This window comes from Phocoena phocoena, chromosome 3 (genome assembly GCF_963924675.1).
Source record: "Phocoena phocoena chromosome 3, mPhoPho1.1, whole genome shotgun sequence".
NCBI classification, from domain to species: domain Eukaryota; kingdom Metazoa; phylum Chordata; class Mammalia; order Artiodactyla; family Phocoenidae; genus Phocoena; species Phocoena phocoena.
Window position 1 is genome coordinate 79,280,228 of NC_089221.1, and position 25,808 is coordinate 79,306,035.

The following is a 25,808-nucleotide window of genomic DNA, read 5'->3' on the forward strand; positions in this document are numbered from 1 at the left end:
TGTGGGTTTGTCATATATGGCCTTTATTATGTTGAGGTAGGTTCCCTCTATGCCCACTTTCTGGAGAGTTTTTACATAAATGGGTGTTGAATTTTGTCAAAAGCTTTTTCTGCATCTGTTGAGATGATCATATGGTTTTTATTCTTCAACTTGTTAATATGGTATATCACATTGATTGATTGGTGTATATCGAAGAATCCTTGCATCCCTGGGATAAATCCCACTTGATCATGGTGTATGGTCCTTTTAAAGTGTTGTTTGATTCTGTTTGCCAGTACTTTGTTGAGGATTTTTGCATCTATGCTCATCAGTGATATTGGTCTGTAATTTTCTTTTTTTGTAGTATCTTTGAATGGTTTTGGTATCAGGATGATGGTGGCTTCATAGAATGAGTTTTGGACTGTTCCTTGCTCTGCAATTTTATGGAAGAGTTTGAGAAGGGAGGGTGTTAGCTCTTCTCTAAATGTTTGATAGAATTCACCTGTGAAGCCATCTGGTCCTGGACTTATGTTTGTTTCAAGCATTTTTTTTTTTTTTTTTTTTTTGCGGGACGTGGGCCTCTCACTGTTGTGGCCTCTCCCGTTGCGGAGCACAGGCTCCAGACGTGCAGCCTCAGCGGCCGTGGCTCACGGGCCTAGCTGCTCCATGGCATGTGGGATCTTCCCGGACTGTGGCACGAACCCATTTCCCCTGCATCGGCAGGCGGACTCTAAACCACTGCGCAACGAGGGAAGCCCTGGTGCAAGATTTTTAATCACAGTTTCAATTTCATTACTTGTGATTGGTCAGTTCATATTTTCTATTTCTTCCTGGTTCAGTCTTAGAAGGTTATACCTTTCTAAAAATTTGTCCATTTCTTCCAGGTTGTCCATTTTATTGGCATAGTGTTGCTTGTAATCATCTCTTAGGATGCTTTGTATTTCTGTGGTGTCTGTTGTAACTTCTCCTTTTTCATTTCTAATTTTATTCATTTGAGTCCTCTCCCTCTTTTTCTTGTTGAGTCTGGCTATAGTTTAAAAATTTTGTTTATGTTCTCAAAGAACTAGCTTTTAGTTTTATTAATCTGTGCTATTGTTTTCTTTGTTTCTATTTCATTTATTTCTGCTCTGATCTTTTATGATTTCTTTCCTTCTGCTAACTTTGGGTTTTGTTTGTTCTTCTTTCTCTAGTTCCTTTAGGTGTAAGGTTAGATTGTTTATTTGAGATTTTTCTTGTTTCTTGAGGTAGGCCTGTATAGTTATAAACTTCTCTCTTAGAACTGCTTTTGCTGCATCCCAAAGGTTTTGGATCATTGTGTTTTCATTGTCATTTGTCTCTAGGTATTTTTTGATTTTCTCTTTGATTTCTTCAGTGATATCTTGGTTATTTAGTAATGTATTGTTTAGCCACCATGTGTTTGTGTTTCTTACGTTTTTTTCCTTGTAATTCATTTCTAATCTAATAGCATTGTGGTCAGAAAAGGTGCTTGATATGATTTCAATTTTCTTAGACTTACTCATGCTTGATTTGTGACCCAAGATGTGATCTATCCTGCAGAATGGTCCGTGCACACTTGAGAAGAAAGTGTAATCTGCTGTTCTTGGATGGAATATCCTATAAATATCAATTAAATCTGTCTGGTCTATTGTGTCATTTAAAGCTTTTGTTTCCTTATTTATTTTCATTTGGATGATCTGTCCATTGGTGTAAGTGAGGTGTTAAAGTCCCCCACTATTATTGTGTTACTGTTGATTTCCTCTTTTATAGCTGTTAGCAGTTGCCTTATGTATTGAGGTGCTCCTATGTTGGGTGCATATATATTTAAAATTGTTATATCTTCTTCTTGGATTGATCCCTTGATCATTATGTAATGTCCTTCCTTGTCTCTTATAACATTCTTTATTTTAAAGTCTATTTTATCTGATATGAGTATTGCTACTCTAGCTTTCTTTTGATTTCCATTTGCATGGAGTATCGTTTTCCATCCCCTCACTTTCAGTCTGTATGTGTCCCCAGGTCTGAAGTGGGTCTCTTTTAGACAGCATATATATGGGTCTTGTTTTTGTATCCATTCAGCAAGCCTGTGTCTTTAGGTTGGAGCATTTAACCCATTCACCTTTAAGGTAATTACTGATATGTGCGTTCCTATGACCATTTTCTTAATTGTTTTGAGGTTTTTTTTTTTTTTTTTGCGGTACGCAGGCCTCTCACTGTTGTGGCCTCTCCCACTGCGAAGCACAGGCTCCGGACGCTCAAGCTCAGCGGCCATGGCTCACGGGCCCAGCTGCTCCGCGGCATGTGGGATCCTCCCGGACTGGGGCACGAACCCGTGTCCCCTGCATCGGCAGGTGGACTCTCAACCACTGTGCCACCAGGGAAGCCCTGGCATTTATTCTTTTTCCTTGTTTATCTTAAATACGTTATTCCATCTTCTTAGGGCATAAAGCATTAATGTTGAAAAGTCTGATTATTTAATTTTATTTGCCTTATAAGTCATTTTATTGGTCTAGATTACCTATGGACTTCTTCCTAAGTTCAACAGTTTACTGGAATACCCTTTGGTGTTGATTGTTCTGGGTCAGTCAGGTACATGGTATACTTTTTTCAATATGTAATTTTAAAATTTTTATACTTTTATTTTAGGAGTGTTTTCTTGAATTATAATTTTTGGTGTTAGCTTTGTTTTGCTCCTTTAGTTTTCCTCTTCAGAGATTCTATTATTCCTGTTATTCATAGAATCATCATCATCTATCTCTAATATTTGTCACTTTTTTCATATCCTTTTTTAAAACCTACTTTTTTATCTTTTAGCTTGCTTTGAAATAATTGCTTAGTTGGGGTTTTTATTTGTTTTGTGGACGTTTCTTTTTGGCGTGTTTTTATTGTCTCTAAGATGTTATTTTGCTCCTTATTTAATATTTTTTCTTTTAATAACTTTTTATGGGATTTGACTGTGATAATATTCTATTGCTCATATTTATGCAAAATTGATTTGATTTCCATGAACTTTTAGAAAGAGGTATGGTCAAGATAGTTTTTTTTTTAACTTCACTGAGCTCCCTCTCCTGTTGCTTTTGTGTTATGTTTTAAAATATGATGGTTTCCTTTCTTACATTTCCTGGCTATTCCCTTTCCTACTTTTCTCTTTCCTTTATTCCTGTTGTCTTTATCCAGTTCATTTCTGAATCTCCTTCCAATTGTTTCTCCTTAGTGTGGGGTCCTGTTTTGGAGGAGAACTCTTGGCTGGTCAGTTGTGAGAGTTCAGAGGTACTCATACTGCTTGAGCCAGTTTAGACTGACCTTTGGCTCTTGTGTTCACCTGTTATTGGTTTGGACATAATCACTCCCCTTGTCACCTGCTGTTCTTACATTAGCCACTGTGCTTTCCAGCAATATCCGGTGACATTTTGGTGTCTTCCTGTTCTCAGGTCTTTCTCAGGCTCTTTTGTTTCACTGTTTCCTCCTGCATAGTCAATGATTCCATGTAGATTTTTTGACTGTTAGTGGCTTCTCACTCTTAGCTTCTATTTTGGGGTTAGGGATACTTTGTTACCACGTGTAAATTTGTTTATGAGTTTTTGGTTTTGCTATCTTGTTAGCTGTGTATTTTTATGATATTTTCATGGATTATTCAGTGATAAAAAACTATGCTGCTGTCACCACCAATAGCTTTGGGTTAAAATATTTTGACTTTCATGAGGCTTGAAATGACTTGATATTTTTCCAAGTACATGTGGTAAAAACTTTCCTTTATATGTTTTTCAATTTTCAAGGGCTTCTGGGTACTGATTTCTGTAGGGTAGTGTTCTTAGGACTATTAACTAAGAAAGATTCCAGTCTTATTCTAAGAACTATGAGGACCATACTCAATTTTGGTGCTTTCTTCCTTTCTATTTCCTGTGATAACACATGCTATTCTTATGTTGTGCTTTAGTCAGAAATGGAAACACCTTCTGTATTTTTGATATGTTCAGATATAAGTGTACAGTGTCTATAATAATCTCTTGGATTTGTAAAGGATGTTAGGGTTTGCAAACTGCTTTTGCATCTGTGCTCCTAGGGGAAGCGCATAATGTAGCTGTGAGGAAGTTGATGCCAGTGCTATGCATATTTCCATTCATTTTTTTTAATTAAAAAAATTTTCTTTTATTTTTGGCTGTGTTGGGTCTTTATTGTTGTGCACGGGCTTTCTCTAGTTGCGGCAAGTAGGGGCTACTTTTCGTTGCAGTGCATGGGCTTCTCATTGTGGTGGCTTCTCTTGTTGTGGAGCACGGGCTCTAGGTGCGCAGGATTCAGTAGTTGTGGCACGCGGGCTGAGTAGTTGTGGCTTGCGGGCTCTAGAGCGCAAACTCAGTAGTTGTGGCACACGAGCTTAGTTGCTTCGCAGCATGTGGGATCTTCCTGGACCAGGGCTCGAACCCGTGTCCCCTGCATTGGCAGGCAGATTCTTAGCCACTGTGTCACCAGGGAAGTCCCTCCATTCTTTTATAGGTGAAGAAAGTAACCCTCAGAGAGACCAAGTGACTTGACCAATGTCCCACATCTGGCAACTAGAAGAAATATAACTAGAACCAAGGGTTTATTGATTCTCAAACCAACAATTTATCCACATGGAGTTTTTGAGCCTCTTCCATGATAACAGAAACATATTGATATTTGCAACATGGCATCTGAATGCATTTGCCATAAAAACCATCTGATTTAGGTACTCCATATGCTCAGTAAACACCAAAACCATGTAACAGCAAAGTGATTAAATTTGCCAATATAATTTCATATGTCATTACCTAATTTTTTTTCAACTAAAAACAATTATTCCCTAGACCATTTGTTGAAACTTTTAGTATTCAGCTTAACCATGGAAAGTGACTTATAGGAAAGTACTCTGAAAAAAACAATAGAACTGCAATCATCTAAACTCTTATTCCTTTACCTCAGTGGCTAAGGCAGAAGTACTTGCATGCAGCTTGTGTTTGTCCAAGTGTACTTTAATCTATGCAGGGCTAAACGATCTCCCCTTGGATTATTGTTCTTGGTGTATTTGATTAGGAGAACTTCACCTGGGTGAAGGACGTTTATTGCCAAGCTTGGAAATTTTATTTGACATGTCTGAGATTTTACACTGAAGAGCTCCTTCAATGATCAGGCTCTTGCCTTTATGAGGATATTTCTTTCCTTTACAGATTGGTTTTATTGCCAGATCTTGCTAGTCCATGGATTCACTGTGTCAGAGCTGATCATACTCCTACAGAGCATTGACTCAAATTCCCCCTATCTGCACACCACATAGGAGAAGAAATGGAGTTCTAGAGGGAATGGCTTTCTCACATACCTTACCATTCCCTCTGCTGCAGGATTTCTCCACTCTTCTTTCCTCACATATACTCAGCCTCAACAGATAAAAGGCCCTCAGGGACCTGGCCCTGATTACCTGAATATTCTTCCAGTTTTATTTTTACCATTACCAACTCTCCAAAGTCTAGGCTCTAGTCAGGCAAAAATACTTTCAACTTTAAGGAAATGACATATTCTTTTTTTTGCTATTTATTTTTATTGGGCTATATATGCTTTACAATGTTGTGTTCGTTTCTGCAGCACAGCGAAGTGAATCAGCTACATGTATACATATATCCCCTCGTTTTTGGATTTCCTTCGCATTTAAGTCACCACAGAGCATTAGGTAGAGTTCCCTGTGCTATACTGCAGGTTCTTATTAGTTATCTATTTTACACATATTAGTGTATATATGTCAATCCCAACCTACCAGTTCATCCTACCCCCCCGCTTCCCCCCTTGGTGTCCATACGTTTGTTCTCTATGTCTGTGTCTCTATTTCTGCCTTGCAAACAGGTTCATATGTACCATTTTTCTAGATTCCACATATATGTGTTAATATATGATATTTGTTTTTCTCTTTCTCACTAACCTCACTCTGTATGACAGTCTCTAGGTCCATCCATGTCTCTACAAATGACTCAATTTCGTTTCTTTTATGCCATATTCTTTTATCTTAGGACCTTGGCATGTTTATTTCCTCAGTCTCAAAAACGATCCTTCATCACTTTTCATCAGACTCCTTTATGTGAACTCTAGTGATCAGCTCAACTGTACTTTTCCATGGGGTTTTACTTGAGCATCCCAAACCCAGTTTAAGTGTTGCTCCCAGTTGTGGCCTTAGGACCCAATCACACCACATGGTAGCACCTATTAGTTGATATTGTAATAGTTTGTTTTTTTACTTGGCAGTGTACCCCACTGGACTGAAATCTCCAAGAAGTCAGAAACCATGTCTGTTCATTAATGGTTAAGTAGCTGGTGTCTACCTATCATAGTGTGTAGTTAGAAAAGGGGGCTCTAATAAATAATTATTCAATGAGTAATTGAATTTTTGTTCATATTTTTATTATCTTATACCTGTATGTATGTGTACACACACACACACACACACAAGTCTCTATAAGTATTTTACATGACTCCTTACTTTTATACATATTATCTTTAATTCCTGAATCAAATAAAATTTCCTCTTTTTATCATCATTCAAGGTTGTATACTGGTAGATCTCTCTGTACTTCACCGTCCTAATTGCTCAATAAACATTGTTGCTTGACAGGTCATTTAGAGGATTATTGTAACTATGGCTATTATTTGCTGTTTCACGGGAAGAATTTTAATATACAGATGCATAAGCGTTTGGTGATTCAAATATTGGCAGAATCAATATATAGGCTATTCTAAAATTGATATATTTGTCCCATATTTTCTCTTAAATACATTTGATTCTCAGGGGTTAGTTTCATTCAAGAAAACAGCAAAAACCTGAGGTGGATTTCTGTGGTAAAAACCGTTGTTTATAGAAAGGTCAAGCACCACAATAGTATTATACTAATCCATAGTAACATGATATATTTGGGGGGGGAGCATACTCTGAATTAGCAGTTTGTAAAATTAATGTAGAACTCAAGGTCCTGTGAATATCTGCCCTCTATTATTCTAATCTTGGAATCTTGAAAGTGTTTAGCTTAAGGGCTTGTGAAAGACAATAGATCAATAGGACTGTTAAGAATTTTGTTCATACTCTTCTGTTCAGATAAATTTAGGTGTCACCAACCAAAAGGAAAAAAAAAATACTGTTTGGGAAACACTGTGTTTTACTGCCTGTATTCTGCCCAGATGTGTGGAGGGATTAACAAAAGAAAGAGATTGATGGTTTCTGAGGAGAATTTGCTATTCATTTTCTTGATCCTCTGTAGATAAACTTGCTGTTGTACCTCATTTTAGTCACCAGAATTCTATTTTGTTTGCTGTTTACCTCTTTCTGAAAGTGAAGTTGAAACTGAAATACTTTCGTAAGGCATCCTTCTTGATGTTAGCAGGACTGGATATAATTTACAGGCTGTTTCTGAGAAGCAAACAGTGTCTCCCTTAAATTAATCGTATTTTGGAAAAATGGACCAGATTATTGATTATCTTGCTTTAATATATAAAGTACTCATAGAATATGCTTTATGTTTCTGTGTAGAGCTTTGTTTAACATTCTGTCTTATATATACCAAAAATACTGGTTTTCTTGTAAATTTATTACTGAATATAACTAAATATGCATATGAGTAGAGTAGATTAAACATTTTTAGATGATTAATTTGTGGTCTGTTGCTGTTTTATGTTTATTAGCTTAACAAACATCATTAAAATGTGTGTATAAATTTTATTCTTTTTATTTTTATTTTATATATTTGTAACATTTATGGAAATGTTTATGGAAATATAAAGCATTGTTTTATATTTCCTTGTGTCTTCCTAGGTAGTAAATTAAGTTTTGTTAGATCAGTGATTATTCTGGCCTTTTCCTTCTAGTTTTGCCAATTGTTTATTGATAATTAGTTTTGTTATTTATGAAATATTGTATATTATTTAAATATGACCAATTTTTTTTTCAGAATTAAGCCAAAGTGTTATTCTAGTTGGATAGAAAAAGGTGCTATAAATTGGAAGTACACCAATAAGTTTAGGCAGAAATCATAGTAAATTCAAGTGGATTTAAAAAACTTAAACGTGGAATGCTTTATCCACTCCATTTGTTATAACATTTGATGCATTTGACCCTTTTGGTCTTCTGTTAGACAGTAAGCTACTTGGGAGGAGGGACCCCACATCATTCATTTTTGTATTACTGACACAATGTATTTTCTTGTACACATTCAAAGTTCCAGAAATAGTTGACAAATGGATAAGACTGATTTGAATGAATTGTGAGTTACATATTTGTTGCACTGTATTCATGTGGAGAAAATTCATTGTGTTGTTTTTCTAATTTCTCTTGGGAACTTTGTTCGTTGTGCTATGCTGGATGTTTTCTTTTAGTCCCACCAGATTCACTCTCTACCCTTCTCCACCTCGTTCACTGCCCTGGAAGGTTGAACTGAGTGGCTACATCAATAGTGCTCCTAGCCTTCTGGCTTCTGGTTGGGTTTGGCCCATGGGGAGCTGTGGCAGGAGATCAGAGTGAGGGTGGAGAGTGAGGTTGGGTATTTATTCCTTTGGCTTCTCCTTGGAGGTTGCCTAATGCTTGCTGCATCATGCAACTGTAAGTTATTGCTTCTCTCCAAGTGTGTTGTTCGATATGACCCTCTTACTTGGTCCTGGAAACCTCTCTCCTCTGGTCGTTCCTTTGGGCCTGTAGGTGGGAACAGCTTGGCTGCTGGTATCCCTGCATTCCTCTTCTATCCTATTAGTGAATAGTCATTTTGTAAATAAACTCTCCTTGAATTGTGCTAATTTGTGCCATCTCTTTGCGGGTACAGCCTTAATTGACACTTGCATCTTACTGTGACTTGTGTTAACATTTTATTCTTTTTTTAAATTAATTTATTTTTTTTGCGGTACGTGGGCCTCTCACTGTTGTGGCCTCTCCCATTGCGGAGCACAGGCTCTGGACGCGCAGGCTCAGCGGCCATGGCTCACGGGCCCAGCCGCTCTGCGGCATGCGGGATCCTCCCGGACTGGGACACGAACCCGTGTCCCCTGCGTCAGCAGGCGGACTCTCAACCTCTGCGCCACCGGGGAAGCCCCAACATTTTATTCTTTTGTGAAATGCTCTATTAGCAGGACTTGATTTCCATTAAGCGCAATCACAATCTATAAATTTGGCACAACTGAAGTACTTTTTGAAGGCGTAAATCAAGTTTTTATCAGTCTTTTGAAGAAAGTGATTTCCTTAACCTGTGTACTCCACCGCAAAATAATAGACCATTTGAAATTAATATATTCATTAATTCAATAAACAACTGAGTGCATGGTGTGCTAGGAGCAGTAGACACAAAGGTGAAGAAAACCAAGCACCTGACTTCAAAATACTCATAATTTATTATGAGAGACTGATATATAAAGAAATAAAAGCTATATAAAGATGCACATTATCTTCTAGGTACACGTTTAAAATACCTGAGTAATATAAATGCATCTTCTTAGGAACCTGTAGGTTTCCCAGCGTTAAAATGTTCACATAATACTATATACTGGGCACTGTTCTAAGTACTCTACGAATACTGAGTCTTTAATCCTTCTTTCACTCTTATAAACTTAGTGCTATTAATTGCCCAGTTCAGATATAAGGAAATTGAAGCACAGGAAAATTAAGGAATGTGCCTAAACTAATATTGCTGCTAATTAATATAGCTGAGATTCAAATTCAGGTAATGCTGTTCTAGAGCACGTGCTCTTAAGCACCATGCTATGCCAAGGCTTTAGTATAGTCACACCCACTCCTTTCTACATATCCTTGTTCACTTCATCTCTGCAAGAAGAAATGAATAACTGATTGATGTGTTTGACAGAAGGGTCAGAATTTGTGTGTCACCGTTTTCTCTTCCCTTTGGTTGTCTGCTTACCAGGAAGAAGAATACAATTTCATTTTCCCTTTGCTGTGAGGGAGGCTCAGTAGATCAGGTGCTTCTCCTAAGAGTGTGGGCTGGGATTATCCCCCTGTACCAATGGTATAACTAATTCAGGGGAAGCAAGCCTGCTGTTGCTGTTGACCTAAGCCATATGTCTAGAGCAGCATTATGAGGAATGATATATTTGTTCACCTGCCTGGCTATTGCGTCTGCCTCTCAAATCGTTTCCCAATTCTGATAGGGGAGTACGGGAAATTGTGTATTTACCTGCTCAAACACCAACAGCTGACAAGTGAAGAAGGGCATTCCAGGAAGAGGTATGAAATGGCACATTTGGGTGTTAGGCCAGGTTGATCTGTCCATTCCTTAGTAGTTCATTACAGGTCGAGGAACAAACTGATAGAAATCTTGTATTTTTAACCTCACTGTTGTATTTTGTAATATGTATTTTATAAACATAACCTGTAAGGAGTCACTGGTAGGAGCCGCTTTTAGGATGGATAATATTAGAGAAAGAAGTTAAGAAAAATAAGTGGGAAGTAGTACCAAATATAACAGAGACGTCAAATAATAAAGGGATTGAAAGAATTTGTTGATATTAGCAGTGGGGAGATATTTGCTGTATTCTTAAAGATAGTTTTAGGGGTGGAAGCCTAATTATTATAGTTTAAGCAATAAATGAGAGGTGAGAAAAAGAGCAGATGGTGTGTAGGCTTCTTTCAGGAAGCTTAGATGTGAAGGGAAGAAGAGACATTTAAGTAGCTACAGGGAAACACAAGTAACTAGGGATTTTTGTTTGTTTGTTTTTGAAGCATGAAAGATATTTTAAAAATAATTCTAACCTATAAAGAAAGCCAGCAGCAATGTTAAAAGGATTAGGAGAGCAAAAAGGAAGAACTGAACTTTAGATTAGCCAAGGAAGGTTGAGTCTTGAGCTGGGAGGGACCTTTCTCCCTGTGGTCTGGAGAGAGGAGATGTAGATGGCGTGACTGCACGCCTGCATTTGTTACTCAATAGTCATTACCTTGTTAGACTCTTTTCCAGAACCACCCACCAGTTGAAAACATTATATACTTTTAAATGTTGGGATAGAATTTGAATCCCTGCTCAAAGAATATGAACTAAGTATTATTCCTCACAATTTAAATCCATGTTGTAAAACTCTATTGCTCCTTGTCCAGGATTTTAAAAATGGCTCTGTGTTTTCTGGATGTTTTCTTTTTCTCTCATTATAATGCCTCTGTACAGTGGTTCTCAAAGTGAGCATGAAGAGTAAGGCAAGCAGGGGGAGAGGGGTCACAAGCATGTGCCCTTTTAAACTTCTTCCCAGTGGCTTCCACAGTGGAGAGCTATTGTTTTAGTGCTTTCTAAAATTAAGAATTTCCTTTCTTTTCTCACATAGGTCTAATTTTGATGTATTCCCAATCCAAGGCAATGTTAAGTCCCACTTTGATATTATCCATGATGTTCTCAACTCTCTGTCAAGGTCCAGTTCCTTGGAAGGTCCTTGCATGGTTCATTTGCTTTTATGGGTAGAGAGAGGGGCTTCCTACAGCCCACTGCTGTAGGAAGCCAACTGCTTTCCTGGGTACCATATTAGAAACACTTTTTTAGAACTTCCGGAAGAATTAGTGGGGCCATGGTGACATCATGTGACTCATTGAGTCTGGTTTCATGTGACATGAGATCACTGTTTTCTTGCCTCAGTTGGAGCATAGCTGGTGGGTTTATTTTTATTAACTCATAGAAACATAGAAAGCAAGTTGTTAGAATCTTCCAACAATGAGACTCTGATCAAGGAATTCTTTGGAGGTTTCATTTTCTCTTACCTCTATATGTTTTACCTTCTACAAAAGGGACATGTGGTTGTACAGCTAAGGACAATAGAAAACTGTTGCAGACTGTTAATTCTGTCTGCTTCCTAGAAGGGTTACCTAGTGATATGGAAAGGACCTGAGGGGCTTTCATATCACCCTGTTTTTAGAAGTGTTTACAGATCTTTAGTGAATAGCTCATCTTGCTGCTCCATTTAGCAAGCCATCCCTTGGTCATGGCTTTTCAGCTCGCCCGTATGTATGTTACTCACATGAACATGTAATGAGAAGATACTGTCCATGCAAGCTGGTATGTAATCATGAGGAAGGGCTCTGAGTCTCACTGGTCTCATTTCCTGAACAGTTGCTACTTTGTTCTTTACTGCAGTGCCTTATTTAAGAAAGATTTATTTGACCAATATACTGTTAACTTACTTTTAGTGCTAGGTTTGTTTCTTCATCTGAAAATCAGTTGGGATGAGTTCTCTATGTGCCAGCCTTTCTTGCTTCTGCCTGACTTCCTTTTCTATGATCTCTATCCAAGCTGTGGGCACCCAAAAAGCAAATAGGTGGCAGATGGATAAAGTACTCCTGATTTATTTTTTACATATATCTTTATTTCAGCCATGTTAATATATGATGACTATTATTTGTAGGCTTCACATGCTTAAGAATTTCTTTGGCTTGATTTCTTTTATGATATTCTAAAAATGGGGTCTCTACAGGATTTTAGTTTTTATCTCTACCTCTCTTCAATGATTGAAAGTACATAATACTGTCATATATGAGCCATTAAGACTTTCTTTAAAAAGCCTGACACAGGGGGACCTTCAAGATGGTGGAGGAGTAAGATGTGGAGATCACCTTCCTCCCCACAAATACATCAAAACTATATCTACATGTGGAGCAACTCCTACAGAACACCTGCTGAACGCTGGCAGAAGACCTCAGACTTCCCAAAAGGCAAGAAACTCCCCGCATACCTGGGGAGAGCAAAAGAAAAAATTAAAAACAGAGACAAAAGAATAGGGACGGGACCTGTACCTCAGGAAGGGAGCTGTGAAGGAGGAAAAGTTTCCACACACTAGGAAGCCACTTCACTGGTGGAAACAGGGGGTGGGCAGGGGGGGAAGCTTCAGAGCCATGGAAGAGAGAGCAGCAACAGGGGTGCAGAGGGCAAAGCAGAGAGATTCCTGCACAGAGGATTGGTGCCCCAGCACTCACCAGCCTGAGAGGCTTGTCTGCTCACCTGCCAGGGCAGGCAGGGGCTGGGAGCTGAGGCTCCAGCTTTGGAGGTCAGATCCCAGTGAGAGGATTGAGGTTGGCTGTATGAACACAACCTGGGGGGGCCAGTGCACCACACTTAGCTGGGACGGAGTCTGGGGAAAAGTCTGGAACTGCCTAAGAGGCAAGAGACCATTGTTTTGGGGTGCACGAGGAGAGGCGATTCAGAGCACCGCCTAAACAAGCTCCAGAGATGGGAGCGAGCCACCGCTATCAGTGCAGATGCCAGAGACGGGCATGAAACGCTATGGCTGCTGCTGCAGCCACCAAGAAGCCTGTATGTGAGCACAGGTCACTATCCACACCTCCCCTACTGGGAGCCTGCCACTGCCAGGGTCCCGTGATCCAGGGACAACTTCCCCAGGAGAACACACGGCGCACCTCAGGCTGATTCAACGTCATGTTGGCCTCTGCCACCGTAGGCTCGCCCTGCATTCTGTACCCCTCTCTCCCCACGGCCTGAGTGAGCCAGAGCCCCCGAATCAGCTGCTCCTTTAACCCTGTCCTGTCTTGGTGGGGAACAGACGCCCTCAGGTGACCTACACACAGAGGCGGAACCAAATCCAAAGCTGAATCTCAGGAGCTGTGCGAACAAAGAAGAGAAAGGGAAATTTCTCCCAGCAGCCTCAGGAGCAGCGGATTAAATCTCCACAATCAACCTGATGTACCCTGCATCTGTGGAATACCTGAATAGGCAACGAATCATCCCAAAATGGAGGCGGTGGATTTTGGGAGCAACTGTAGACTTGGGGTTTGCTATATGTGACTGACTAGTTTCTGATTTATATGTTTATCTTAGTGTAGTTTTTAGAACTTGTTATCATTGGTGGATTTGTTTGCTCTCTTCTTTCTTTTTTTTCTTTTTAATAATTTTTTTTATTTTAAAAACTTTCTTTTCTTTTCTTTTTTTCTTTCTTTTTTTCTTACTTTTCTTCTGAGCTGTGTGGATGACAGGGTCTTGAAGCTCTGACCAGGTGTGAGGCCTGAACCTCTGAGGTGGGAGAGCTGAGCTCAGGACACTGGTCCACCAGAGACCTCCCAGCCCCACATAATATCAAAAGGCAAAAGCTCTCCCAGAGATCTCCATCTCAACGAGAAGACCCAGATCCACTCAATGACCAGCGAGCTATAGTGCTGGACGCGCTATGCCAAACAAGTAGCAATAAAGGAACACAACCCCACCCATTAACAGAGAGGCTGCCTAAAATCATAATAAGGTCACAGACACCCCAAAACACAGCAGTGGACGTGGTGCTGCCCACCAGAAAGACAAGATCCAGCCTCATTCACCAGAACACAGGCACCAGTCCCCTCCACCAGGAAGCCTACACAACCCACTGAAACAACCTTAGCCACTGGGGACAGACACCAAAAACAACGGGAACTACAAACCTGCAGCCTGCAAAAAGGAGACCCCAAACACAGTAAGTTAAGCAAAATGAGAAGACAGAGAAATACACAGCAGATGAAGGAGAAAGGTAAAACCCACCAGACCAAACAAATGAAGAGGAAATAGGCACTCTACCTGAAAAAGAATGCAGAGTAATGATAGTAAAGATGATCCAAAATCTTGGAAATAGAATGGAGAAAATACAAGAAATGTTTAACAAGGACCTAGAAGAACTAAGGAGCAAACAAACAATGATGAACAACACAATAAATGAAATTAAACATTCTCTAGAAGGAATCAGTAGCAGAATAACTGAGGCAGAAGAATGGATAAGTGATCTGGAAGATAAAATAGTAGAAATAACTACCACAGAGCAGAAGAAAGACTAAAGAATGAAAAGAATTGAGGATAGTCTCAGAGATCTCTGGGACAACATTAAACACAACAACATTTGAATTATAGGGGTTCCAGAAAAAGAAGAGAAAAAGAAAGACTGAGAAAATATTTGAAGAGATTATAGTTGAAAATTTCCCTAATACGGGAAAGGAAATAGTAAATCAAGTCCAGGAAGCTCAGAGAGTCCTATAAGGAAAAATGCAAGGAGAAACACGCCAAGACACATATTAATCAAACTATCAAAAATTAAATACAAAGACAAAGTATTAAAAGCAGCAAGGGAAAAACAACAAATAATATACAAGGGTATCCCCATAAGGTTAACAGCTGATTTTTCAGAAGAAACTCTACAAGCCAGAAGGGAGTGACAGGACATATTTAAAATGATGAAAGGGAAAAACCTACAACCAAGATTACTCTACCCAGCAAGGATCTCATTCAGATTCGATGGAAAAATTAAAACCTTAACAGACAAGCAAAAGCTAAGAGAATTCAGCACCACCAAACCAGCTCAACAACAAATGCTAAAGGAACACAAGAGAAGGAGAAGACCTACAATATAAACCCCAAACAATTAAGAAAATGGTAATAAGAGCATGCATATTGATAACTACCTTAAATGTAAATGGATTAAATGCTTCAACCAAAAGACATAGACTGACTGAATGGATACAAAAACAAGAGCCATATATATGCTGTCTACAAGAGACCCACTTCAGACCTACGGACACAAAGAGACTGAAAGGGAGGGGATGGAAAAAGATATTCCATGCAAATGGAAATCAAAAGAAAGCTGGAGTAGCAATTCTCATATCAGACAAAATGGGCTTTAAAATAAAGACTGTTACAAGAGACAGAGAAGGACACTACATAGTGATCAAGGGATCAATCCAAGAGAAGATATAGCAATTGTAAATATTTATGCACTCAACATAGGAGCACCTCAAATGCTAACATCAATAAAAGGTGAAATCAAGAGTAACACAGTAATAATAGGGGACTTTAACACCCCACTTTCACCAATGGACAGATCATCCAAAATGAAAATAAATAAGGAAACACAAGCTTTAAATGACACATTAAACAAGATGGACTTAATTGATATTCATAACACATCCCATCCAAAAACAACAGAATACACTTTCTTCTCAAGTGCTCATGGAACATTCTCCAGGATAGATCATATCTTGGGTCACAAATCAAACCTTGGTAAATTTAGAAAGTTGAAATCATATCAGGTATCTTTTCCGACCACAATGCTATGAGACTAGATATCCATTAAGGGAAAAAAACTGTAAAAAGTAAAAACACATAGAGGCTAAACAATACACTACTAAATAACCAAGAGATCACTGAAGAAATCAAAGAGGAAATCAAAAAATACCCAGAAATAAATGACAATGAAAACACGATGACCCAAAACCTATGGGATGCAGCAAAAGCAGTTCTAAGAGGGAAGTTTATAGCAATACAATCATACCTCAAGAAACAATAAATATCTCAAATAAACAACCTAACTTTACACCTAAAGCAATTAGAGAAAGAAGAACAAAAAAACCCCAAGTTAGCAGAAGGAAAGAAATCATATAGATCAGATCAGAAATAAATGAAAAAGAAATGAAGGAAATGATAGCAAAGATCGATAGACTAAAAGCTGGTTCTTTGAGAAGATAAACAAAATTGATAAACCATTAGCCAGACTCATCAAGAAAAAAAGGGAGAACACTCAAATCAGTAGAATTAGAAATGAAAAAGGAGAAGTAACAACTGACACCAGAAATAAAAATGATTATTAGAGATTACTACAAGGAACTATATGCTAAGAAAATGGACAACCTGGAAGAAATGGACAAATTCTTAGAAAAGCACAACCTTCCAAGACTGAAACAGGAAGAAATAGAAAATATAAACAGACCAATCATAAGCACTGAAAATGAAACTGATTAAAAATCTTCCAACAAACAAAAGCCCAGGGCCTGGTGGCTTCACAGGTGAATTCTATCAAACATTTAGAGAAGAGCTAACACCTATCCTTCTCAAACTCTTCCAAAATATAGCAGAGGGAGGAACACTCCCAAACTCATTCTACGAGGCCAGCATCATCCTGATACCAAAACCAGACAAAGATGTCACAAAAAAAGAAAACTACAAGCCAATAGCACTGATGAACATAGATGCAAAAATCCTCAACAAAATACTAGCAAACGGAATCCAACAACACATTAAAAGGATCATACACCATGATCAAGTGGAGTTTATCCCAGGGATGCAAGGATTCTTCAACATACGCAAATCAATCAATGTGATAAACCATCCTAACAAATTAAAAGAGGAAAAACTTACGATCATCTCAATAGTGCAGAAAAAGCTTCTGACAAAATTCAACACCCATTTATTATAAAAACCCTCTAGAAAGTAGGCATGGGGGAACTTACTTCAACATAATAAGTGCCTATATGACAGACCCACAGCCAACATCATTCTCAATGGTGAAAAACTGAAAGCATTTCCACTAAGATCAGGAATAAGACAAGGTTGCCAACTGTCACCACTATGATTCAACATAGTTTTAGAAGTTTTAGCTACAGCAATCAGAGAAGAAAAAGAAATAAAAGGAATCCAAGGGCAAAGAGAAGTAAAACTGTCACTCTTTGCAGATGACATACTATACATAGAGAATCCTAAAGATGCCACCAGAAAACTACTAGAGCTAATCAATGAATTTTGTGTAGTAGCAGAATACAAAATTAATGCACAAAAATCTCTTGCATTCCTATATACTAATGATGAAAAATCTGAAAGAGTAATTAAGGAAACACTCCCATTTACCATTGCAACAAAAAGAATAAAATACCTAGGAATAAACCTACCTAAGGAGACAAAAGACCTGTATGAAGAAAACTATAAGACACTGATGAAAGAAATTAAAGATGATAGAAACAGTTGGAGAGATATACCGTGTTCTTGGATTGGAAGAATCAGTATTGTGAAAATGAATATACCACCCAAAGCATCTACAGATTCAGTGCAATCCCTACCAAACGACCAATGGCATTTTTCACAGAACTAGAACAAAAAATGTCACCATTTGTATGGAAACATAAAAGAACCAAATAACCAAAGCAATCTTGAGAAAGAAAAACGGAGCTGGCGGAATCAGACTCCCTGACTTCAGACTATACTACAAAGCTACAGTAATCAAGACAGTATGGTAGTGGCACAAAAACAGAAATATTCATTGATGGAAGAGGATAGAAAACCCAGAGATAAACCCACGCACATATGACCACTGTTTTTTTGATAAAGTAGGCAAGAATATACAATGGAGAAAAGACAGCCTCTTCAATAAGTGATGCTGAGAAAACTGGACAGCTACATGTAAAAGAATTAAATTAGAACCCTCCCTAACACCATACAGAAAAATAAACTCAAAATGGATTAAAGACCTAAACGTAAGGCCAGACCCTATAAAACTCTTAGAGGCAAAACACTCTATGACATAAATCACAGCAAGATCCTTTTTGACCCACCTCCTAGAGAAATGGAAATAAAAACAAAAACTAATGGGACCTAATGAAACTTCAAAGCTTTTTCACAACAAAGGAAACCATAAACAAGACGAAAAGACAACCCTCAGAATTGTAGAAAATATCTTCAAATGAAGCAACTGACCAAAGATTAATCTCCAAAATATGCAAGCAGCTCATGCAGCTCAATATCAAAAAAACAACCCAATCCAAAAATGGTAAGAAGACCTAAATAGACATTTCTCCAAAGAAGATATACAGATTGCCAACAAACACATGAAAGGATGCTCAGCATCAGTAATTATTAGAGAAATGCAAATCACAGCTACATTGAGGTATCACCTCACACTGGTCAGAATGGCCATCATCCAAAAAGCTACAAACAATAAATGCTGGATAGGGTGTGGAGAAAAGGGAACCCTCTTGCACTATCTGTGGGAATGTAAATTGATACAGCCACTAGGGAGAACAGTATGGAGATTCCTTAAAAAACTACAAATAGAACTACCATATAACTTAGCAATCCCTCTACTGGGCATATACCCTGGAAAACCATAATTCAAAAAGAGTCATGTACCACAATATTCATTGCAGCTCTATTTACAGTAGCCAGGAGAAGGAAACAACCTACGTGTCCATCATCGGATGAATCGATAAAGAAGATGTGGCACATATATACAATGGAATATTACTCAGCCATAAAAAGAAATGAAAGAGAGTTATTTGTAGTGAGGTTGATGGACCTAGAGACTGTTATACAGAGCGAAGTAAGTCACAAAGAGAAAAACAAATGCCATATGCTAACACATATATATGGAATCTACAAAAAAAAGATTGTTCTGAAGAACTTAAGTGCAGGACAGGAATAAAGACACAGATGTAGAGAGTAGACTTTAGGACACGGGGACATGGAAGGGTAAGCTAGGATGAAGTGAGAGAGTGGCATGGACATATATACACTACCAAATGTAAAATAGATAGCTAGTTGAAGTCAGAAGCATAGCACTGGGAGATCTGCTTGGTGCTCTGTGTCCACCTAGAGTGGTGGGATAGGGAGGGTGGGAGGGGAACACGAGAGGGAGAAGATATGGGGATATATGTGTACATATAGTTGATTCACTTTGTTATACAGCAGAAACTAAGACAGCATTGTAGAACAATTATATTCTAATAAAGTTGTTAAAAAAATAATAATTTTCAGAGCTTAAAAAAGAAAAAAGAAAAGAAACCTGACACATATGAGGGACATATTTAAATTGAGAGAAAATAAAATGTACAGAATTAAAATTTTGATAGTAATGTTTTATTTTCTTGAATTTTGAAAACTTGAGTGTTTATTACGTGCCAGACATTTTACTCAGGGTTGCCAAATGAAGATGCTGAAATATCAAATAAAATATTGATAGTAAATTGTTATTTTAGAAAACAGTATCTGATTTCTCACAGCTGACTGATTGATCTCTCTGTTTTCTTTTTTTTTAAGCAAGCATACCAAACCAGAGAAAGCCATGCTTCATTACTTATACACACAGGCATATGCAAATTCATTTACATGTGAACTCTCTTAAAGGAAGCTTACAGAAAAGCTAAACTTTTTTTTTTTTTTTTTGCGGTACGCGGGCCTCTCACTGTTGTGGCCTCTCCCGTTGCGGAGCACGGGCTCCGGACGAGCAGGCTCAGCGGCCACGGCTCATGGGCCCAGCCGCTCCGCGGCACAAACCCGTGTCCCCTGCGTCGGCAGGCGGACTCTCAACCACTGCGCCGCCACCAGGGAAACCCAGGATTTCCTTCTTTTTTAAGACTGAATAATATTCCATTGTATGTATACACCATATTTTCTTTATTAAGTCATCTCTTGATGAACATTTATGTTGTTTCCATATCTTGGCTATTGTGAATAGTGCTATCACGAGCATGGGCGTGCAGATATCTCTGAGATTCTGATTCCAGTTCTTTTGGTTATATATGGTTAATCTTTTACTCCTTAAATTCTACTGTTATGTGACTCATCAGATAAAATTGCCCCCAAGTGTCCTATTTTCTTCTGCTTTTCTGTAGGTAGCAAGCTGGAGTGGAAAGAGACAATTGCAGCTCTTTTTCTCACTTTTCTTCAATCTCACATTTACCATGGCTTAAGGTGCCTCATTGCTGTCACTTGAACCTATTGCTCTCACTCTCCAGAAGAGAAATTGTACTAAGTATCTTGGGAATAGTTTTAACAATCCCCCTCAGATTTCTCAGATGAGGAAGAAAATATTGTGTCTACACTTTCCTCACGGGACTTGGCTGAATAATGGTTTTTATAACTAACTATTCTCAGTTCTGCTTGGCAGCTTTCATCAAGAAGTGGTCATCTACATGTGGGAATAAGCAGACATCATACATACTCAAAGTTAGAAGGTTTCCATGTTTTGTTTCCCACCTTGAAGGGTACTTGATAGTTCTGTGGCTCCAGAGGGACCACTCAGTTGTGATTTCAGTGCTAACTCTGGTGGCAGGCATGGACTGTGGTCATGCATTCTGGAAATATTGTCCTAAAAATGTGTTTATTTAATTGATCCCTACCTTTCCCAGTAACTGTAAGCTCCCTGAAATCAGGGATTGTGTCTGCCTTATTCACATTGTTACCCTCAATGCCTGGCACTGTCCTGGCACATAGTAGGTGCTGAATCAGTTTTTTTTTTTTAAATAAATGAGTTATTTTTGTAGCAAATTGTAGGAGGGCCGTTGAACTCTCCAAAATAGCCATTTCTAATATAGCTTCAGACAGGAATGTCAGAATAAAGGACAACTATAGAATACAGGCAGTTGTACTTTGTCATAAAAATACTTTTTTCACTTCAGTTTACATATAAATTAGATTTTTTTCCTTTAAGAAATGATCAACCAGGAAAATCAAATTAGCAGTATTTAGAATAAGACATACTAGACGTATTTGGATTCCTTTTACCTTTTTGTATTAAACTCAGTCAAGCATCTGATAAGATATATGACTATAAAACATTCTTAGAATAATCAGAATCTTGTTTACTTATATTGCTGTTTAAGGCTACTCTCCCTTTTCATAAACCCCATAGAAAGCATCAGAATTTTATGGAATCTATAGTCATTCTAAGTGCTATTATAACGTTTCAGCTACTACACACGTTGATTGTGTTAATCTTTTTTCCAAGCTGATAAAGGAAACAAAAGACAAAACAAAGCAAAATCTGCCTTTACTGGCAGGTTTATCTTAAAGAAACTCCAAACTACTATGATCACCTAAGGACAGCATCTATGAAACAGCTATGCTCTAATTTCCAAACACCCTTTGCTGAAAAATCTGTAATTATCTTTCCATTTCTCACAGTTTGACTAAGAACTTTTGCCTATGATATCAAGATTACTTACTAAAAATACTCTATGACAGTCAGCAGTTAACACAGTCAGGTTATCTTCCAAAAGTGAGAAACTTTCCCCCTTTTTAATCCTTTTTTCCTCTCACGCATCTTATAAATAAACATTCAGAGAATTCAAAATAAAACTATTTTTAAAAAAATAGCTCTACTGTAGAGTAGTTTTTTTCTTTAGCATTATTAAATGGAAATTTATATTGGAATATTGACATAAGAATAAGACATATTCTTCCTACTTTATAGTGACAAGCAATCACTAAAGAATTGAGCATGAAAAGGGGTGAAGCCTAGAATATTTCTAAAGATGTTTCCTTTTACTGGTTCCTCTCCTCCATTGTAATTTTATTCATTTAGACTAACTAAACTCAATAAGGTCTTGATGTTACATGTGAAAGATGAAATTATCTAAGTACCTTTGTTAGGCCAGATTCTCAAGACAAGCCTTCCAGATGAGAAATGAGAGACGTACGCTCCCTTTGTCCTTAATGCTGATGGCAAAACCCAAACTGAAAGAGTGGCAATTTGTAGTTTTAAGGATTTCTTTTTTAAGTGGTTGGTGGAAATAAAATATAACTCATAAAAATTTGAGTTGGTTTTGAGGAGAAGAAACAGCATAAGAAAAAATTAAGGAGGGAAAAAAAATCAACTACCACCGTATCTGTCTTTGGTTGCTCCCTAGGAACTGCAGTCATTTGCATGGTGTTTCTGAAGGAGACACTAACAAGCTTATCAGAATGCCAAGTTTTGGCATAAGGGCAGGGCCTTGTCACAGGTTCCTGACCTTGGCCCTTATTCTCAAGCTGCTGTGGAACTCAACTGCCATTGAGATATGCAAAACTCACCAAAATCATCTAAATTCTGTTGTTTAGCTGTGAGTAATTTATAGGGTTTATTTATTCAGTGCATTCGTTCACTGCTTTCACATGTTAGTAGCTATCCACCCACAGTTCCCTCTGAATTGCAGCTTAACAAGATTATGCTTCTTTTTCTAATTTATTGAACTAGCATGGAATATATTTATATAAAAATTAGCTGCTTAAATACTTCCTTGATGAAAAACATAGCTGTTGTAATTTTGTTATGAATTTTAATCAGGGAAAAAAATGACCTTTGAAATTTTCTTCTATCTCATTTTATGTGTGTGTGCATGTGTGTTTGTGTTTCACTCTTTATGTGATTAGAAATCTTTGTGATTTAATTAAATCTAATATTGAAAACATGTGACTGGACAGTAAAAGTTTGTTTTGAAAGAAAAATCTTAAGGAAACAGTTAATAAATGAATATGACTAACAGAAGACTTGTTTTCTCTGAAAAACACTAATTCTTCCAGTACAGTACATCTATTTCACAATAAAATACATTCTGGTTTGCTTTTGGTTTAGGGAAAAAATCCTCTGAAGTGAATCCAAAAATGCCCTGTACTTAGTTTCTTTTGTGCAAGGTTCTAAGCCTTTTGAAGATCCACTGTATTTGTTGTCAACCTAACGAGCACCTCTTCATACCATACTCAAAAACCAACTCATGGAGATGGTTCTTTGATAAGAAGAACTAAGCTTTTAACTTCAGTGTGTTTTAAGATTATAGAAACCTGTGTGCTGGAAGGAAGGTTTCAATAAACCAGTGGCCCTCAAACTTTAAAGTGTAAGAGTGTAGGGAAGGTAAACTGTTTTACTTGGTTCTATTAGGGTCCCTGGCTGGGTTTGAAAATTAAGTTGACAAAGGCAGATTAAGCATACAAATTTATTTCACATAAGTTTTTTGAGACACAGGAGCCTTCATAAGTAAATGGAGACTGAAGAAATCGTTAAAATTAAGTGTTTTTATGCTAGGCTTGATGAGCAGTAGACAGTTGTAAGAAATACGATAAGGCAAAGAGTATGAGGTAAGTGTAGTAAACTGGAGGAAACTTAGCAGGGTCTGTTCATTCAGATTCTTCTTTGTGTCCCGCTGCCTTGGAGACAAGAATGTTCTTTCTTCTGGGTATAGGGAGGGAATCTTTCGCATGTGGCGCTTATGAACTGCTTCAAGGAAGGGTTGAGTCCTTCCTGCACCTGCCATTTTCTCAGACCCCTTCAGCTTAAAATAGTCAAAGTGCCAAGGTGCCATATTTTGGGGTGGCGTGTCCTGAGCTCTATGAAAAGTATCTACTTACAGATATTGTTCAGTGTGTGTTTTCCAGCGCCAACCACCAATATGTGATCCAGTAGATGTGGATGAAGATTTGGTAATAGTTTATGACGAGTAACCCCAAGTGGTTATGCTGGCTGAGAATGTAGAGATTGCTAATCAAATTACTAATGAAATTATTCACTTCACTGTCAAGATGATAAACCAGTTAAAGTCATGTCTAATTTTTTTTTTTTTTTTTTTAGTCATGTCTAATTTAAGAGAGAAATTTGCAATGTAATATGCCTGGTTGTGATTTTTCCCACATACTGCTGACAGAGAGCCACAATTTGATGTTAAAAGATAAGGAAGGGGCTTCCCTGGTGGCTCAGAGGTTGAGAGTCCGCCTGCCGATGCAGGGGAAACGGGTTCGTGCCCCGGTCCGGGAAGATCCCACATGCCCGGAGCGGCTGGGCCCATGAGCCATGGCCGCTGAGCCTGCGTGTCCGGAGCCTGTGTTCCGCAACGGGGGAGGGGGAGAGGCCACAAAAATGAGAGGCCTGCGTAACGCAGAAAAAAAAAAAAAAGGATAAGGAAGATTGGAGACATAGATGGGGTAGTATTTTTTTTATGGTTTTATTTATTTATTTTTAAAACATTTTTATTGGAGTATAATTGCTTTACAATGGTGTGTTAGTTTCTGCTTTATAACAAAGTGAATCAGCTATACATATACATATATCCCCATATCTCCTCCCTCTTGCAGCTTCCTCCCACCCTCCTTATCCCACCCCTCTAGGTGGTCGCAAAGCACACTGATCTCCCTGTGCTATGCAGTTGCTTGACAGGGTAGTCTTAAAATGCAGGTGCTTCTTTGAAAAATAAACCTAGTAATGAAAAACTCCTTTGCCATAACCAGTACTCACAAATCAAAACAATCCTGTCGTTGGCCTATCAAAATAGTTGATATTAGAGGGATTATGTTTGAGAATTACAAGTAATTGAAGAAATTAATTGGTTACAAACATTTTCCAATTTGCACTACTTCATTATGCAATCATTTCCCCCAGCCCTAAAGGTGACTTTTCCTTTTCCTTTGTTTTCCCTTTCAGTGGTTTTTCAATGCCTGCTGGGCATACCATAACCAAGGGTAGAATTGCAAGTCTTTTTTCCAAAAGAATCATTGAACCTTAGAAGGAAAAGGAAACTAAGAGCACATAGTTCAATGGTGTTCTCTTGTTGAACATAAGAATCTGATTTGTAGAGTGCCTAAGTGTCTCTCTAACTTCCCTGGAAAGCAGAGCCTGAAGCAAATGTTTATGTGATACTAATTTATTGGGGAGTGCAATCCCGGGGAGGCGGGATGTGGGAAAAGGGTGAAGGAGGGAATGTGTTACCCAGGGAGCCACCTATTGGTACCAAGTTAAACTGATTACTTGACTTTACAGGACCCTATTTTGAGTGAACGTATGGATGAGTGTTTCTCAAAGCAGTCTGCCCAGGGGTAGGAGAAGGGAAAATTTTTCCACTGGTTCCGACCTCCCACTGATGAAAAGTTTGCCCCATGGGTGTCAATTCCCTTGTCTTTCCAGGTTGCATACTTCTACAGCAACAGAGAAGTCAGAGTCCTGTGTACAGGCAGGAGACTAGCAACTTTGTGTCCTGTGAGGGTGGTAGCTGGGTGGAGTTCATGCATAGTTTGTTGCCTTGGCAATGCCAACACTAAACAAGTGTCAAGGGCCTTAGAGACAAGTGAGGAAAGAGGACCTTAGGGGACACAATGAATTTGATTCAGGACTTCTCTGTAGTTATGAAAGGACCAAGACTAGAACTTATGTATATGAGATCTACTTGTTTAAAAAAAACCTCACTGTAATTTTTTATCCACGGCAAGTAAGAAAGGGGTAGCAGATGACCTCTGTATTGATATTTCTTCTTCTTCAGAAGACAGCCTATGGAATGGAGAAAATATTTGCAAACAGTATGACCAACAAGGGGTTAATATCTAAAATATATAAAC